A 7,439-nucleotide genomic window follows, 5' to 3' on the forward strand; every position below is an offset into this window, starting at 1 on the left:
GGGGGGCTTGGGGAGGACACCCGGCCCAAGCGGCTCCGAGCAGGGCTGCCGTAGTGCGAACCCCACCGGGTTCTCCTGGGTCACCCCAGCACCTCGGAGCCACCGGTTTATTCCTGGGAGCTCTAAAAAGGGAGAAAAAGTGCTTTTCTCCTGAGTGTCTTGATTCGTTCTGCTTATTAACCAGAGGTCCGACTTCACTTGGAAAGAGCCATGAAAATATCGATCGAGAACCTCTCCCACCCTCTTTATTTGAGTGAAAACTTTCCAAACTCGGAGCTTCAGCAAATCAGTAACACACCCGTGAACACGCAGTTTGGGATGTGCAATAGTCACACTGCTCTAAGGCTGCCCAAGCGAGTTTTTACCACATACACACAACAGCCATAAAACCCAGCCTGGAACAAGCGGGCTTGTTTTTGCAGGAGTGGTCAGGTTTGGGGTTTTAATAAACCTCAGCCTCCTCGTAATGTTTCTCCTTCAAATGCCAAAAGGCACCAGCCCAAAACAAGTCTTAGACAATTCCTATAAAACAGCTTGTAAGTGTCTGAAACCTCCCAGCTTCCCTATCCTGGGCTCAGAACTGCCACCTCCAGAGTGGTGCACTGGGGAAAGAGTTGTTCTGTAGGTCCCTGTCCCACCATGGGGCAAGAGCTGCCATGGGGACGCTGCAAGATCCAGGCTTTACCATGACGGGAGTGCCCTGCCAGAGGGGTAGATAGCTTGGGTCAGTCTGGATGGCCAACACAGACAGACTGAGCTAAGAGAATAGGGATACAGGACAGGGATAGAATCATAAAATCATTCTAGTTGGAAAAGACCCCCAGGATCATCTAGTCCAACCATCAGCCCATCACCACCATGCCCACTAAACTGTGTTGCTCAGTATCCCGAGTCCTTCCAAACCCTGCAGTTACACCTGGCTGCTCCCCGCCCTGCTTTGCCCAGCTTGCTTGGAATAACCTTCGTGTAACCTGGGCCAGGCTTCACCATCCTCCCACAGCACACGGAACATCTGTCTTAATATCTAACCTTTGAGCTTTCTCTTTGCAAATTAAGTTGATTACAACTTGGCTCCGCTCCAGCAGATCCAGGGAGCGATTGATCACTGTCATCTCGGAGGTTTGGGGAGGCCTTTATCACGTCCCCCTCCATCGCTGTGCTTCCAGAGAAGATAAAACCCATCCCTTTGGTGAGGTCAAGCCGTTCACTTTATCAGCCTTTCTGGCTCCTCCAAGCCCTGAGCGTCATGGGATCCTGCAGTGAGGTTGGTGCCACCATTAAAGGAAGGAAACCTGAATGCCCTGAAGAACATTGCTTGGTTTGCTTATACATTTTGGGTAATTCGGGTCCATCTGAGCACCTCTCAGACTCATCTCTGTTTAGATTTGCCTTGGCCAAATTGGGGGTACGGTCCTGGGACCTCGACCATCACCCTATAGCGAATGCTCCTCACCAGGGCCTCGGTGCTTGACCACAGTCACCTCCAAGGCCAGCAGTGCACACACATCTGCATGCCCAATAGCATCACTGCACATCCAGATTTTTGGACACTGAAGCTCTCAAGGCATCATGCCTTGCCAGGAAGACACTGTGCCTTGCCCATCTACACCTTGACTTTATTTTTCCCCAGAACTCAATGCCCCAAATCCCTCTGAAAGCAGCAGAGAGCTGTCTCCAGCTGCTGGAACTTCAGCACTAGGGATGCAATTTTTTTTTCACTCAACCTCTTGCCAACCACCCTCCCCTTCTCTGCTTCTCTATGATTTAAAGAACGAGCCACCGGGCAAACAGCTCGAAGCCGCCATCGTGGCAATTAGAAAAGCATTATCTGCCAGCTGCTAGACTCCTCGTCACCAATCTGATGAGTAGACTAAACAGCAAGGACCCAGGCCAAGCCCCCATCCCACTCCCTGGGGAGCGGAGCCTCATGCAGGCAGATGGCTGGAGCTCCTGGAGGGAGGGCTCGGGGAGAGCGCAATGGTTTGCATCAAACCTGGCAGTAATGCCGGAACAGGGAAGGCCAAGGGGATCCTGAGGCTACTTCAGCATGGTGGGAGAAAGAAGGGCTGAAAGGACCTGGGAGTGGGAAGAGGGGATCCCTGTGCCATGGGCTGGCAGCTCTGGGTCATCCCTCCTTCACCACCAAACGTACAGGTTCAAGCCTGGAGTGCCAGTGTTGTGCTGTCAAAGCTGATTTCCCCCCACCCATCAATTGCCCAGACCCTCTTCTTCCTCCCCACTTCCCACTGACAGCTGCTGTTCCCGGGGGCTGGCAGGGAGCAGCCGGTGCCGTTATCTGCGCCTCTCCCCCTTATCTGGCTCCCTGCACCAAAACGGGAGCAGCTCTCAGGTGAGGAGGTTCAGCCAGCTGCTGCCCCATGGGGAGTGTGGCAAAGCCCCATCAGATAGCAGCACCCCAACATCCCCAGGGGGTGATGGGCTGGAAATGGGCCATTGCAATGAGGAACCTGGGAATATGACCGCTGCTTCCTTAAATAAATAAATAAAAAGGCTCAGGTTCCTCTTTCCATCTCTGAGTAGCAATGCTCGTTCCTGCCAAAAATAATTAAGCAGTAGTGGTGCTGGGAGAGAGCTGTGGCTTTTATTGCCCTTATCTGCCGGCTTCTGGAGGAGTGGGACGTCTGCGTGGGGGTCTGGCCAGGGACACGCTGCACACGCCACGGGCAGAGCAGCTCCACTCTAAATCACAGCGTGCCATGATTTACACAGCGGCTCACGGGTTGGGTAACTGCAGTAAACAGAATAAACAGAGCTCGCTCGGGATTTATGGACCGACAAAAGGACTTTTAACCACAAAAGCAGCGCGCTTTCCAGCCCTCCGCTATCACCAGATCCCATCCAAAGGCTTAAATACTTATGTCAAGCCCTCGCAGACCAGGAGTTGGGCTGCATTCAAACTGCTGCTTTCCCCCTGTTATCCTTCTGCTTGCACATCTCTTGCCCACTCTCAGCTGCCCGCTGACACCAGGAGACTTTTTGGAGCGCTGCTAGCTGCCCCCCAGCAGCTGCCCACATCCAAGCAGGAGCCTTGATTGCTATTGCTGAGATAAACCGCCCTGGCACAAGAGCTGCTGTCTGCAAAGCAATTAAGTTTTGTAGTTTGTTTGTTTTCCTGGAGTAAAAGTGGTGTTGGACTTTCCCATCCTTCTCAAGCATGCGCTTCTCCCTGCGGACATGAGTAATATAGCTGTTATACAACTTTCCATGGTGCATGCCAGGCAGAAGGGTGCAAGTGACAGCATAGCACCCAGGGAACCCTTTTTTTTGCTTTTAAAGAAAAACCTTTAAATCATTTATAACATGGCATCAGTGCAGAAAAGGCAGCTGTAGAGGAGCTGCGTGTCCATTCCCAACAGCCACAGCTGCAACGTGTGCACAATGGGGAGTGAAGGAGGTGCGTGTAAAACCAGGAGCTGGGCTGGAAAACTTTGGGAAATTTGACATTAATGGGACTTATCAGCAGAGTCAGCCACAGAGAGCAGCACAGCAAACGCAGTGCTACCAAACACGTGCTGGGAGCCCAGTGTTACCTGGAGGCAGCCAGGGAGGGAAAGGCATCCAGGAAAGGCTGCCATCCTCCGTCACACATCTTTATTGAATTCCACTGAAAGCAACCTGATGCATTTGAAATGGAGCAGCCCAAATCCACACATTATTCTAAATCCCGGAGACCTGCCAAAACCCCTGTTTTAATACATTTCCAAACTACCTTTTCCTCCTGCCTTTGGGAGCCAAGATATGGCTATTTAATTACAAGCACAACCTCCATTTAAGAAGCCCTCGTAACACGGCTGGTACAGAGGCATTCCACTTCTCCATTGGCTGACTGAGGTGCTGCAATTAGCATGCTATGTCCCACATTTACTTTTGGCACAGATTGGTGAGCAATGCTCTGGGAAACGGGCTCACAGCAGCACAGAAACCTGCCCTTTAGATGGGACTGAGCCCAGAAACCTGCCATGGGAAGGGCTTGGGGATGGCTGCTTTGCGTGGTTGGAGCAGAGGCACCGAGTCCTCCATGGTACAGTCCAGGAGAGAGGAGGCAGGAAAGAAATACAGGAGGCCAGAAGGGTTGGGTCAAGTGGAGGGAAGGAAAAAATCAGAGTGGGGGAGGGAAGCCAGAATTGACATCACTGAGAAATTGCTCTGTGGTCCTTGCTGTAGCCACACAAAAAAAATGTTTCTTTTGGCTTGCAGTGAACCAGGAACACAGGCTAACCCATGGAGGGAGTTCAGAGATGCTCAGCTCTGAAAATTGCTGCAAAGAGCTTCTCTGAAGGTCAGGGACACCCCGGTATGAAGTGATGGATGCAGCCTCACTTCCCTGCTAGGATGCCCTAAACCCAGGGACATCTCAATTGCTGAAGCCAGCATGGCACACAGAATGAAGCTGGGTGTGCAGAGCTCTGCTGCAACCCCAGAAAACTTCACTTAAGCCAAAGCACTGCCCTGCTGTGCCCAGACAGGACCAAACACTTGCTCTATGCCATCTGTTTATTGTGGTGTCCTCCTCATTGCCCCTGCCCTCATAGGATCATAGAATCATTTGAGTTGGAAGGGACTCTTAAAGGCCATCTGCTCCAACTCCCCCACAATGAACAGGGACATCTACAGCTCCACCAGGTGCTCATCCAGACTGACCTTGGTTGTCTCCAGGGATGGGGCATCCATTACCTCTCAGGGCAACCTGTTCATCCCACAGTGGGGATGAGTGTGCTGTAGAGATCAATTGAAGCAGGGTGGGGGCTTGCCCCCTCCCACCAACCAGGCTGCAGGTTTGGGTCTGCACCACCTCTCCTACACCGTGGACATGGGGATATAGAACAGGCCAAAACCCGAGCAGTGCCAAAATCCGTAATCAAGGGGCTCAACTGGGCATGGAGCCACTTACACTCTCCCCAGCATTGGGAGCTCCCTATTCCTTGTTTCCACATTCCTCAGAGAGCACTGGGCTACCCTGGGCTCCCAGGAAATGGTGGGGCCACAGTGGAGCCAGCGCCATCCCCATCCATCACCCTTATCAGCCCTGCCAGTCCCTGGCAGCAGGGCCACGTGGTGCGAGACAGCGGGGTGATAAGCCACAACACAAACAACAACAACTGTTCTCCACAGGGGCTTCAAAGCATCATGCTGAGATTTATGTGGCCGCTGAGCCCAGGCGGGTACCAGGAGACTGGGGCAGCCCCGGAGGAGACACAGGCAGAATGGGGAGCCACAGTTTGTGTGTGTGTGGCTCCTATGAGCTCTGAGGGTGTAATCGTGATGTTGGCATGGAACTGAGCACATGGTCCTGCGGTGGGCACAGCTCAATAAAGCAGCAGTCCTGCTCCAGGCAGGATCAAGCCCCATGGCTGTGCATGAGAGCATCCCTGGCTGCCTGCCACTCCATGCTCCCGAACTGCCCATGAACATTTCTTCCAAGTGATTTGACAGCAATGAGAAAGGTCATTTGCTTTCCACATGCAGCCATCCCATAAAGGAGCTTTGGGGACCACTTCTTGAGCTGCCAGGTGGCAGATTCAGGGCTGGCCCCAAGGAAAATCCAAGGGACAGAACATCTCCCCTGTGAGGACAGGCTGAGAGCTGGGGCTGTGCAGCCTGGAGGAGGGCAGGCTCTGGGGAGACCTGAGAGCGGCCATTCAGTATCTAAAACGTGGCTATAGAAAAGAATGGGACAGGTTCCTTGGGAGGGTCTATTGTGATAGAACAAGGGGATATAGTTTAAAACTAAAAGAGGAGAGATTTAGAACAGATATAAGGAAAAAAAATTAGAATAAAGGCAGTGAAGAAGTGGCACAGGTTGCCCAAAGAAGAGGTAGATGCCCCATCCCTGAAGGGATGGATGTCAGGCTGGAGGGGCTCTGAGCACCTGATGGAGCTGTGGGTGTCCCTGATCATCGCATGGGAGTTGGACCAGATGCTCTTTAAGGGCCCCTTCCAACTCAGATGACTCTATGAAAATAAGAGCCCAGACACGACCACACTCCATCCACTTCTGAGAGCCCATTTGAGCATCACCCCACTTGCATCAGCCAGGACAAAGCATTTCAGGAGTAACAGGAAGAATAATTGTCTCAGTTTATGCACAATAACTTTCAGCTGTTTACACATCTGATTTTCAAGCATAACAACACTACTGAAACAGACCCGCACACACCTGAGCTGATAATTGCCTCCTCCTCCACGTGGAATTTCATTTTTTTGAGCTGTGTTTGGATGTCAAGACATGTCGAAAAATTAATGACCATGAGCTTCTTTCTCATTAAACTCTTTTAAAAAAATTATATGAGCACTGTTCATCAGAGGCTCTTGCTTTCATTTGTTAACAAGATTACTCCAGATTAGAATTGTTAGCTTAAATTTGGTAGCAGGAAATTTAATTGAATTAGAAGTCTGTTTCGTTTCTCCCTCTTCATTTTGAAGATTTTCTTTTTTTAAATACTTAAGGTGCAAGAGCACTCAGAATCATTGAATCAATACTGAGGTTGGAAAAGACCTCTAAGGTCACCAAGTCCAACCCCAGTCCATCCCCACTGACCACATCCCTCAGTGCCACATCTCCATGGTTCTCAAACACCTCCAGGGACAGTGACCCCACCACCTCCCTGAGCAGCCTGTGCCACGATAGCACCACTCTTTTGGAGAAGAAATTGTTCCTATTATTCAACCTAAATGTACTTCATCCTTTCTGTCGGGGCAGCTCTGCCTTTCTTCTTCTCTCTCCCTCCCTCCCTCACTCTGCCTGTAGCTCTCACCCAGCTTCCACAAGGACCTCCTGCAACACCACCACACAGAACACACCACCTCCCCCCTTTTATATTTTCAGTGCTGATATCACCACTCCTACCACAGCCTGATAGGCTGAGGGCACGGCCTCCCTGCTCAGCACCTCTTAAATGTGGGCAGGAGCCCCCCACCATAGAGGAACTGGAGCAGTGTCCTGCTGCATCCCGCCAGGAGAGAGCATGCCTGCACATATACATACTTACATACATTATGATATCTTGTTTTAATTACATTAGAGCAAATGACTCCTTCCCCTATGGTTTATATCAGCGCTTTGGGTTTGTAATTTATCTTGGCACAGTCTAGACTGGAGCCACTTTGAAGCCATTTCAAACAGGATGAGAACAAACAATTTCTCCGAAGTGGCTGGATTAGGGAGGCTGGCAGCCATCCGTCTTTGCAGGGAGGTACATGGCAGGGCCGTGTCCTCGCTGGGGCCCTGCCAGCTCCCTGCTCCCTCCCACACTGGGACAGAGGTCCCAACCCCACAGAGTGGGCAATTGCTCCAGTAGCTCCTGTGCGTGACAGTTTGGCAAAAGGCACCATGGTGGGGTCTGTGCAATGAAGACCTCGCTTATGGCTGGTTATTTGCACTCGTTTTATCCTTGAATGCTAAAGAGGAGTTGGTTGTA

Source organism: Numida meleagris, chromosome 12 (assembly GCF_002078875.1).
Source record: "Numida meleagris isolate 19003 breed g44 Domestic line chromosome 12, NumMel1.0, whole genome shotgun sequence".
Lineage (NCBI taxonomy): Eukaryota > Metazoa > Chordata > Aves > Galliformes > Numididae > Numida > Numida meleagris.